This window comes from Salvelinus fontinalis, unplaced genomic scaffold, assembly GCF_029448725.1.
Source record: "Salvelinus fontinalis isolate EN_2023a unplaced genomic scaffold, ASM2944872v1 scaffold_0682, whole genome shotgun sequence".
NCBI lineage: Eukaryota > Metazoa > Chordata > Actinopteri > Salmoniformes > Salmonidae > Salvelinus > Salvelinus fontinalis.
This window is the reverse complement of record NW_026600891.1, coordinates 62,932-73,661: the sequence shown is the minus strand read 5'-3', so window position 1 is coordinate 73,661 and position 10,730 is coordinate 62,932. Positions and strand designations below refer to the sequence as shown.

The following is a 10,730-nucleotide window of genomic DNA, read 5'->3' as shown; positions in this document are numbered from 1 at the left end:
GTTTTTCAAAACCATCAGTAGAGTTGAAAATGCAATGGAAACCCATTTAACTTGCATTTTTCATTCAGTACATTGTTTGAATGTTAAATGACGAGACAGAGGCATTGATGCGAGTAACCAGTCTTGTTCCGTACATCACAGTTCATCCGGGTATCTCAAGCACACCGGTAAAACACATGAGTTGCAGTAATGAACATTTACCAACAGATGGCATCACTGTGCCATCTTAAACCCATAACATCTTCCCTTAAATAAAATAGGACAGGATGTGTCAATTCACTAACAAAACAAACCTAGTAATAATTTCCAACATGAACAGTTTAGTATTTTTATTTTTTTATTTTTGTTGGCTACAGTGCACTGGACAAGAGCACGTTTGCTATATAACTCAACGGTTTTTCAAAACCATCAGTAGAGTTGAAAATGCAATGGAAACCCATTTAACTTGCATTTTTCATTCAGTACATGGGAATTCAACAGAAAAACATTTTGTTCCGTGCACTACTTCATCAGCAGACTTTTATCCACAATAAATCTGTTTGATGCAAACATTTCCGGTGGGGAAAATGCGTATATTGTTTTATGCAGATTTGAGAATATTCACATGAAAATCTGTCGCAAATTGCATGGAAATGTAGCTACTAAGGTGGATATTGATCCAACATCTGCTGCTTATTCACATCAGCCCACTGGGCACAGACGTCAGTTCAACATCTAGTTTCCATTTACATTTCTTTGATTCGTCAACTAAAGTGAATTCAACATGAAATCAACACAAAATGTCACCTGTCACTGGATTTAGGTTGCCAGTTAGGTGAAAATTAATAAAAATACCTGATGTTGATGGCTTTTTACAAATCCAATCAGTTGTCCACATTAATCAAACATCATCACATGGATATGTTTTGTTGAAATCAAATCAAATGTTATTGGTCACATACACATGGTTAGCAGATGTTATTGGTCACATACACATGGTTAGCAGATGTTATTGTGAGTGTAGCAAAATGCTTATGCTTCTAGATCCGACAGTGCAGCAGTATCTAACAGGTAATATCTAACAAATTCCACAACTAAACCTAATACACATAATCTAGTAAAGGAATGGGATATATATAAGTATAAAAAATATGGATGAGCAGTAACAGAGCAGCTAAGATGCAATAGATAGTAAAGAATAGATAGTGAAGGATACAGTTGAAGTCAGAAGTTTACATACACTTAGGTTGGAGTCATTAAAACTCATTTTTCAACCACTCTACAAATTTCTTGTTAACGAACTATAGTTTTGGCAAGTCGGTTAGGACATCCACTGTGTGCATGACACAAGTCATTTTTCCAACAATTGTTTACAGACAGATTATTTCACTTATAATTCACAATTCCAGTGGGTCAGAAGTTTACATACGCTAAGTTGACTGTGCCGTTAAACAGCTTAGGAAAATTCCAGAAAATTTGGACATAAAGATGGACTTTATCGAACAAAACAAACCTTTATTGTGGAACTGGGATTCCTGGGAGTGCCATCCGATGAAGATCATCAAAGGTAAGTGAATATTTAAAACGCTATTTCTGACTTTTGCTGACTCCACAACTTGGCGGGTAACTGTATGTATTGTTTTGCAAGCTGAGCGCTGTACTCAGATTATCGCATGGCGTACTTTCGCCGTAAAGCTTTTTTGAAATCTGACACAGCGGTTGCATTAAGAAGAGGTTTATCTTTAATCCTATGTATAACACTTGTATCTTTCATCAATGTTTATGATGAGTATTTTCTGTTATTTGATTTGGCTCTCTGCAATTTCACCGGATGTTTTTGAGAAAATGCATTACTGAACATAACGCGCCAATGTAAACTGAGGTTTTTGGATATAAAGATGAACTTTATCGAACAAAACAAACATGTATTGTGTAACATGGAGTCCTGGGAGTGCCATCTGAAGAAGATCATCAAAAGTTAGTGATTAATTTCAGTCCTCTCCTTTGCTAGAAAATGTCTGTGGTTCTGTGGCTAGGCGCTGTCCTAACATAATCGCATGGTGTGCTTTCGACGTGAAGCGTTTTTGAAATAGGAATTTGTGGTTGGATTAACAACAAGTTAAGCTTTATTTTGATGTATTGCACTTGTGATTTCATGAAAGATTAATATTTATAGTAATTTAATTTGAATTTGGCGCTCTGCCATTTCACCGGATGTTGGCCAGGTGGGAAGCTAACTTCCAACCTATCCCAGAGAGACACACATGCTTTGTTTAATGCCAGTGGCAGGTCATTGGTAAAAATAGAAGAGTAGTGGGCCTAGAGCGCTGCCCTGCGGTACATCACACTTCACATGTTTGACAATAGAGAAGATTCCATTAAAAACCCTCTGAGTTCTAGTAGATAGATAGCTCTGAATCCACATTATGGCAGAGGTTGAAAAGCCACAGCACAGACATTCTTAAACAACAGGTTATGGTCAATAATATCAAAGGCTGCACTGAAATCTAACAGTACACCTCCCACAATCTTCTTGTACAGTACACCTCCCACAGTCATCAATTTCTCTCAACCAATCATCAGTCATTTGTGTCAGTCAGTACATGTTGAGTGCCCTTCTCTATAAGCATGCTGAAAGTCTGTTGTTCATTTGTTTACAGAGAAATAGCACTGTATTTGGTCAAACACAATTTTTTCCAACAGTTTGCTAAGAGTTGGCAGCAAGCTTATAGGTCTGCTGTTAGAACCAGTAAAGGCCGTGTTTACCACTCTTGGGTAATGGAATTACTTTGGCTTTCCTCCAGGCCTGAGGACAAAGACTTTCCTCTAGGCTCAGATTAAAAATATGTCCTTAGTAGCTTTCCTTCTAAGTTGTCAATGTCATTATTGATCAATGACAATTTTTCCACCTCTCCCACACTAACTTTACAACATTCAATACTTGCACTGCTTTTCTTTCATTATGATTTTTTATACGTTTTTTTTCCATCATTCTTTATATCATTGATCTTGGCTTCCTAATAAAGTGTATTATTTTGTTGAGTTTGGTCACATCATTTCTCAATTTGCAGTACGTAAGCCAGCCAGATGTGCAGCCAGACTTATTAGCCACTCCTTTTGCCCCAACTCTTTCAAACATACAGTTTTTAAATCCTTCATAAATCCACGGAGTCTTTACAGTTCTAACAGTCAGTTTCTTAACAGGTACATGTTTATCAATAATTGGAAGACGCAATTTCATATGGTAAAAACAGGTAAACACATTATCAGTCAACAATATAAGACAACGGGAGAACTGTGTATGTCCTCTGATGAATTTTAAGTCAATGTGATGTGAAATATCATAATACATGCTAAGAGAAGTAATTTCTCTCTCCTGTGTGGATTCTCTAATGACGTTTAAGTGACTGTTATGAGTAATATGTTTTCCCACAGTTTGAGCTTTTGTAAGCCTACTCCTCTATGTGCAGTCACATGTGTTCGTTCACGCTTCCTAAATGGGCAAAAGCTTTGCACCTGGGAGGAGTGGTAAGGCTTCTCCCCGTTGTGTATTATCTCATGTTGGTTGAGGTTGCTTTTCTGGTTAAAACTCCTTCCACACTGGGAGCAGTGTTAAGGCTTCTCCCCTGTGTGAATTTTCTCGTGAGCTTTCAGGTGTCCTGTCTGGTTAAAACTCCTTCCACACTGGGAGCAGTGGTAAGGCTTCTCCCCTGTGTGTATTCTCTCGTGTTTTTTCAGATCCCCTGACCGGTTGAAACACTTTCCACACTGGGAGCAGTGTTAAGGCTTCTCCCCTGTGTGAATTTTCTCGTGAGCTTTCAGGTGTCCTGTCTGGTTAAAACTCCTTCCACACTGGGAGCAGTGGTAAGGCTTCTCCCCTGTGTGTATTCTCTCGTGTTTTTTCAGATCCCCTGACCGGTTGAAACACTTTCCACACTGGGAGCAGTGGTAAGGCTTCTCCCCTGTGTGTATTATCTCATGAACTTTCAGGTTCCTTAATTGGTTAAAACTCTTTCCACACTGGGAGCAGTGGTAAGGCATCTCCCCTGTGTGTATTCTCTCATGTTTTTTCAGATCTCCTGACCGGTTAAAACACTTGCCACACTGGGAGCAGTGGTAAGGCTTCTCCCCTGTGTGTATTATCTCATGAACTTTCAGGTTCCTTAATTGGTTAAAACTCTTTCCACACTGGGAGCAGTGGTAAGGCTTCTCCCCCGTGTGTATTCTTTCATGTTTTTTCAGATCCCCTGACCAGTTGAAACACTTTCCACACTGGGAGCAGTGGTAAGGCTTCTCCCCTGTGTGTATTATCTCATGAACTTTCAAGTTCCTTAAATGGTTATAACTCTTTCCACACTGTGAGCAGTGGTAAGGCTTCTCCCCTGTGTGTATTCTCTCGTGTTTTTTCAGATCCCTTGACTGGTTGAAACACTTTCCACACTGTGAGCAGTGGTAAGGCTTCTCAACAGTGTGTATTCTCTCGTGTTCTTTCAGGTTCCCTAACCGGTTAAAACACTTGCCACACTGGGAGCAGTGGTAAGGCTTCTGCCCTGTGTGTATTATCTCATGAACTTTCAGGCTCCTTAATTGGTTAAAACTCTTTCCACACTGGGAGCAGTGGTAAGGCTTCTCCCCTGTGTGTATTCTCTCATGTCGTTTCAGAGACCCTAACAGGTTAAAACTCTTTCCACAGTGGGAACACTGGTGTCTTCTTGTTGGTTTGGACATCCCTGGCTCTGGTTCCTCTGAGTCTGGTCTTTCTCCTGCCAAAGACAGTGTGTTTTTAAAAAAAGAGACATGAATGAAAGCTCCACATGATAAATAGGCCTTGCTACGAGGGTAAATCCTAATCAGATCCCTCAATAACATAAGGCCAGTTTTAACAATCTTGGTGTGATTTTAAAACAAATGTTGTAGAGTTTCCTGGTAATTACTGATAATGTTTACATTACTTTTTTATTCATTCTGTTTTTCAAGTCAGAACACAAAAAACTAAACCGTTCTAGGACACTCAAGACACAGACGTCGCTTAATTCCAATCGAGCAGGTGGTTCTAAATATATAACTTTCATAGCTGTATGATACAGAATGCAACCTACAGTCGTGGCCAAAAGTTTTGAGAATGACACAAATATTAATTTCCAGAAAGTTTGCTGCTTCAGTGTCTTCAGATATTTTTGTCAGATGTTACTCTGAAATACTGAAGTACAATTACAAGCATTTCATAAGTGTCAAAGGCTTTTATTGGCAATGACATGAAGTTGATGCAAAGAGTCAATATTTGCAGTGTTGACCCTTCTTTTTCAAGACCTCTGCAATCAACCCTGGTGTCAATTAACTTCTGGGCTAAAACATCCTGACTGATGGCAGCCCATTCTTGCATAATCAATACTTGGAGTTTGTCAGAATTTGTGGGTTTTTGTTTGTCCACCCGCCTCTTGAGGATTGACCACAAGTTCTCAATGGGATTAAGGTCTGGGGAGATTCCTGGCCATGGACCCAAAATATTGATGTTTTGTTCCCCCGAGCCACTTAGTTCCCCGAGCCACTTATCACTTTTGCCTTATGGCAAGGTGCTCCTTCATGCTGGAAAAGGCATTGTTCGTCACCGAACTGTTCCTGGATGGTTGGGAGAAGTTGCTCTCTAAGGATGTGTTGGTAGCATTCCTTGACACAGGACTGTTGGAAGCGCTGACCTTGTCTTCTCCGGACAAGCTTTTTTCCAGATGCCCCAAACAATCGAAAAGGGGATTCATCAGAGAAAATGACTTTACCCCAGTCCTCAGCAGTCCAATCCCTGTACCTTTTGCAGAATATCAGTCTTTGTGCAGATGCACTCACACCTGCCTGCTGCCATTCCTGAGCAAGCTCTGTACTGGTGGTGCCCCGATCCCGCAGCTGAATCAACTTTAGGAGACGGTCCTGGCGCTTGCTGGACTTTCTTGGGTGCCCTGAAGCCTTCTTCACAACAATTAAACCGCTCTCCTTGAAGTTATTGATGATCCGATAAATGGTTGATTTAGGTGCAATCTTACTGGCAGCAATATCCTTGCCTGTGAAGCCCTTTATGTGCAAAGCAATGATGACGGCACGTGTTTCCTTGCAGGTAACCATGGGTGACAGAGGAAGAACAATGATTCCAAGCACCACCCTACTTTTGAAGCTTCCAGTTTTGGGGGGGGGGGGATTCAGTTCCTTTGCATGGCAAAGAGGGACTTTGCAATTAATTACAATTCATCTGATCACTCTTCATAACATTCTGGAGTATATGCAAATTGCCATCATACAAACTGAGGCAGCAGACTTTGAAAATTCATATTTATGTCATTCTCAAAACTTTTGGCCACAACTGTACACACTTCCTTAAACATAAAATAAGTAAATAAGTAATTTTAAGTGGAAGTCCAAAACTTGTTTTTACGTCAAAGACACAAAGCACATCAGTAAAATCTCCCCGTTGTGGAAAGGGTTCGACACCTGCTGTTTAAATGGCCCAATTTCTTATTTAGACGTTCACAGATTTTCAACATTTTGACTATCGTTGAGGTCATATTTTGGGTAAAGTAAAAAATAAAGTGAAATATTTGGGAAGATGATGGCAAAATACAACACTTGAGAGTGCGCTGACCCTTGTGCTAGATGGGGTACAGCTGGAGGTTGAATGTTTGAAGGGGTATCGGACTATAAAACGTTTGGGAACCACTGCATATACACCATACCATTTTTTGATTCCTCATCAATCCACGTGGATATAACAGCTTTTCCAGTCATTTTCTTATCGGGTGCATGCTTATTAGGGTGCATGCTTATTAGTAACTGGGATAAGCAATTTCATAAATGTGTCAAGGGCAGCGTCTGGTTGCTCATCATTACACACCACGGACCAACAAATATTATTTACATCAAAAACATAGGAATCACTACAAAACGTATTGTATGACCTCTTTTACACAATATTAGGCCCAGCCTTTGGAACTTTGGTTTTCCTAGATATGGCTACTATATTGTCATCACTACATCTGATGGATCTGGAAACTGCTTTAAACCACATTTCTGCAGCATTAGTAAAGATATGATCAAAACATGTTGATGATTTAATTTCTGTACTGTTTGTAACTACCCTGGTAGGTTGATTGATAACCTGAACAAGGTTGACGGCACTGGTTACAGTTTGAAGCTTTCTCTTGAGTGGGCAGCCTGATCACAGCTTTCCTCCAGTATTAGTTAATTAATTACCAGTGTCTGGAGTTTAGTTTTCCTGTTCTACAGTCTTATAAAGATAGGGGGGTTGACTGGGACAGGCAATGTAACATCCATAATATTTTGAGAAAATGTTGTTGAAAAACGAGCACCTTACATTGGATCATCTTAGAACTTTCTCTCTAAAGCTAACTTTCATCAAGGTTTAATATGGTCTATTGGTTTCTCTCTTTTCATTGTCAGAATCCTTTTTCAGTGTTATGATATCCATAACATCCATATCCACCAGTCCATCTTCCTGTCAACTAACAGAACTCTGCTGGTTGTCCTGGTAACAGATACCAGTCCATCTTCCTGTTAACTAACATAACTCTGCTGGTTGTCCTGGTAACAGATACCAGTCCATCTTCCTGTCAACTAACAGAACTCTGCTGGTTGTCCTGGTAACAGATACCAGTGGGCAGATCTATTGTATTTGTTCAAACTAAACTACAGCACTTACTTTGATGTGTCAAATCTGATCCTTTCTTCTCTTCTCCTCCTCTCACAGTTCCACTCAGCCCCGTTGTTTTCCTGCAGTCCACCAGCAGCACAGACAACCTCTTCATACCCAGCAGTAAGGTGCTACCGGGAGAGGCATGACACAGGGACTCCAGGAGGGAGGAAGGGCTAGCGTTGTCCTGGTAACCATAAAGAGGGGACACAGACACACATCATTATGGATGCTGATGTCACTGTTGTTATGAAGTGCTTTACAGAAACCCAGCCCAGACCCAGCAAGCTGTATGCTAGACCAGACTAAGCTGTACCATCTGGTGTTCTGATCTGGAGAGACTCTTCTCTGCCTCCTCAGCATCAGGATGTTGTTGAGACTCCCCAGAGGATCCACGATAGTCAGGTCTCTCTCCTGTGTTAACGAGAACATCAAACGGATTGTAAACGTATGATCTTCTATTGCAATCAAAGGGTTTTACAAGAGTCATTAATATGTCTAAAAAGGACCTAAAATGGCCACTTCATCATGATTTTATAAAATAATGTTTGTGTTGCAAATGTGAAAGGGTAGTTTCACGAAATGGGTGCCTTTTGTTTCCTTTGATATTTCATGTACAAAATATGCAACAATATTGAATTTGAAAAGCCTGCTATATTAGATGAGGTGCACTTTAATGTCGCCCACATGGAGAATTCAATTAATCTAATTTAAAAGTCCCACAAATATATGTACCAACAGCAGATGGCCCCTGAAACAATTCCTACAGTACAGAACAACATATTCAAGTGTAGAACTTCAGTAGAATGCCCCTTTAAAACCACACATTAGTTCAACAACAGTTTGTGCCCCTATTTAAGACAGTACTCACTGGTAGTAATCTGATATTCTGTCTCCTCCGCTTTCACTCCCAAAACGTCTTCCCCCTTCACCTTTATTGAAATAGCATCCTCTTCCTCTCTAAAAGTTTCCATCTCTTCTTTCACTGTAACAGCCTCCTCTTCTTTCACTGTAACAGCCTCCTCTTCTTTCACTATAACAGCCTCCTCTTCTTTCACTGTAACAGCCTCCTCTTCTTTCACTGTAACAGCCTCCTCTTCTTCCACTGTAACAGCCTCCTCTTCTTTCACTGTAACAGCCTCCTCTTCTTTCACTGTAACAGCCTCCTCTTCTTTCACTGTAACAGCCTCCTCTTCTTTCACTATACCAGCCTCCTCTTCTTTCACTGTTACAGCCTCCTCTTCTTTCACTGTAACAGCCTCCTCTTCTTTCACTGTAACAGCCTCCTCTTCTTTCACTGTAACAGCCTCCTCTTCTTCCACTGTAACAACCTCCTCTTCTTTCACTGTAACAGCCTCATCTTCCACGACATTGTTCAGTCCCAGAGCTTCTTTCTCCATACAGCAGACCCCCTCTTCTTTAGCAGGGGAGGAGTAGTTTAGTGAGCTCATGGTCGGGGATGTTAGCTAGTTAGTTAGCATTAGCGACTAGCCTAGTGCTAGGCTCAGTATCAATCTTAAACAAGTTTGCAAATTGAACAAGCAAATTAGGTTAAGGGTCATCAGTTGATAAGTCAACAGAAATGTGTTTAAAACACTGAGATTAGCTAATGTACATTAACACGGTGTAACGCTTCAATCTTTCAGTTTTATGTTGGCTAGCAAGCTACCGAGGCGGTTGAAAGAGTAGCCGTGTTGTTGTTCCTGAAGAAGCGTCCCGTTCAGTAAATTATACGTCACACAAGAAGCATCACCTGAAAGACGCACATCCCCATCTGCTGGCTGGAGTGGGTAACGCAGTTTGGAAACAAGTTACTACACTTTTGTATTGGAAAGAACGTCATAATAATTTAACAATAAACTGATATATTTTCTCTTACGTCTTACAAATAATACTTTCCTGTACACAGACGTAGAAGCTTAATATGAATATGTAGATGATGAATAAATACTTATATGAATAGGTAGTGTGTTAATACACATTTGTGTTAATACTCTGTTCATTTATCACATTCGTTTTTATCTAGATGTGACCATACTATTCCCTTAAAGCCACGCTCTATAAGATACAAATCATCATATAAACAACAGAGAAAATGCATCACATGCAAATAGCACTTGATTATCTGTGGTGCTTTACACTGAGTATACAAAACATTAAGAACACCTGCTCCTTCCATGACTTAGACTGACCAGGTGAATCCAGGTGAAAGCTATGATCCCTTACTGATGTCACTAGTTAAATCCAATTCAATCAGTGTAGATGAAGGGGGATAGACAGGTTAAATAAGGATTTTTAAGCCGCGAGACAATTGAGGCATGGATTGTGTATGTGTGCCATTCAGAGGGTGAATTGGGAAGACAAAATATTTAAGTTACTTTGAACGGGGTATGGTTGTAGGTGCCAGGCGCCCCGGTTTGTGTCAAGAACTGCAACGCTGCTGGGTTTTTCAGCTCAACAGTTTCCCATGTGTACCAAGAATGGTCCACCACCCTAACAGTGCCGTTTAAGATGAGGGAGGACCATTTTGTTTTTCATGAGCATGGCCTTATTTTTACTACACCATATTGGATGACTGTCATTCATATTCCATTCACCCAGTTCAATATAACAGCGATAGGTTTAGACCACTACATGATACTCAAATTTAAATTATTATTTGGTGACGTGATTATCTTTAGTATAGTTTTATCTAAAAAATGATCACTTTTTATATATTTACCATTTTTATTTTTATGAAAATCACTGAGGAGGGTCCTCCCCTTCTTCCTCTGAGGAGCCTCCACTGCACCCAAAGGACATCCAGCCAACTTGACACAATTGTGGGAAGAATTAGAGTCAACATGGGCCAGCATCCCTGTGGAAAGCTTTCGACACCTTGTAGAGTTCATGCCCCAACGAATTGAGGCTGTTCTGAGGGAGAAAGGGGAGGGTCCAACTCCATATTAGGAACGTGTTCCAAATGTTTGGTATAATCAGTGTACATATTTGCAGTCATGTGTGCAAACACTTTACATATGTGTGGTCCCAGGAATCAAACCCACTACCCTGGTTTTAC

General features: G+C 40.3%; 1 pseudogene; it reads right to left on the bottom strand.

Annotated features, from left to right (window-relative positions):
- Positions 1 to 341: 341 nt before the first annotated feature.
- Positions 342 to 9,449, bottom strand: LOC129847039 (zinc finger protein ZFP2-like; annotated as a pseudogene).
- Between the last annotated feature and the right edge of the window lie 1,281 nt (positions 9,450 to 10,730).